Source organism: Pinus tabuliformis, chromosome J, assembly GCF_031772625.1.
Source record: "Pinus tabuliformis cultivar Carrire ecotype Pingquan chromosome J, CPIR1, whole genome shotgun sequence".
Classification (NCBI taxonomy): Eukaryota; Viridiplantae; Streptophyta; class Pinopsida; order Pinales; family Pinaceae; genus Pinus; species Pinus tabuliformis.
In genome coordinates this window covers 300,209,291-300,210,643 of record NC_142295.1, presented here as the reverse complement: position 1 = coordinate 300,210,643, position 1,353 = coordinate 300,209,291, and positions in this window count along the sequence as shown.

The following is a 1,353-nucleotide window of genomic DNA, read 5'->3' as shown; positions in this document are numbered from 1 at the left end:
CGAGTGTTTCGGGGCTTTCCTTCATTGAGGGGGACATCCTTAGCGCTAATCGCATACCAGAATCCACCTCTGTTTCCTGAATAAGCCTCCAATTTTTCCAGTTTCTTGCCTTTGCTCTTTACCATGGGCCAATGGTCTATGCACTTGACCGAGGGTCCTTGTTGCTTCGCTCTGGCCACAACTACGATTGTTATGAGGATTCCTTCTGATATCTTTGATCTTTTCTAGGAATTGAATATTTTAGCATAATTTGAAGTAGTCATGAAAACTTAGAGAGTTTTAGGATCCAACTCAGATCACGTCCTTCCCACTAAAAAGAAAAAAAAAACTTTTGGACCACCAAAAGTTGGTTTCCTTTTAAGCTCAAGTGAGGGTATTGCTTCCTTGCTTGCTCAATTTCTATCCATTTCGCACTTCTTGGCTTTGAACCTTTGAGTTTGATCTTGAGGTACTCGACATCACGTCTATGTGTAGTTCTTACCTTCCTATCCAAAACTATATCTTCCTGCAACTCATTAAGATATTCAGGTAATAGATCATCAATAGAAGGAAATTGACTCTACTCTTTGCGATCTTCAATTAATGAAGTTTCAAATAGTCTCAAGCTATCTGCATTAACAACTGAGTAGATGTGCACGTAAGCTAGTAGATCAAGGCGAAAAGCATTCTCACCAATTTTCTCAAGTATCTTGAAAGGTCCATACCTTATTGGCTTCAGCTTCTTACCTTCACCTTGCATCCTTTCTTTGTTGATATATAGCCAGACATGGTCACCAACTTGGAAACTATGCTCCATTCGATGCTTGTCATGCCTTGCCTTGTACTTAGCTTAGCTCTTTTCTAGTTGTTCCTGTACTGCCTGGTGAATCTGTTGGATTTTTTCAATGAACTTGGTTGCTTTGTCCACATCACTGTGTCTATCAACTGCTATGTATTTACTAAAGAAAAAATCCAAGGGAGATCTCTATGTAGAAGAATGTTTAGCTCGGTTGTAAGAATGTTGCACATAGCATCAATGCTCATCCCAAAGTTTGGGATGCTTGCTGTAATACCCTTTGAGCAACTGGATCATTGTCATAATGACCAGTTTTGTTTGACCATCCATTTGTGGATGAAAAGATGTGTTGTTCTTCAGCCTAGTGTCCATCAATTCCCACAAGCTTAACCAAAATTTCCCAACAAATCGTGTATCTCAATTAGATATTATGGAAGTGGGTAATCCAAAATGAACCCATACATTGTTGAATTGAGGCTTTTGTGATCCATCATAGTTATAAGAAGAACTTCGGCGTAAATCACATGTAGAAAGACCTTTGTCGACACGTTTCGAACCAACCAATGTGGTTCATCATT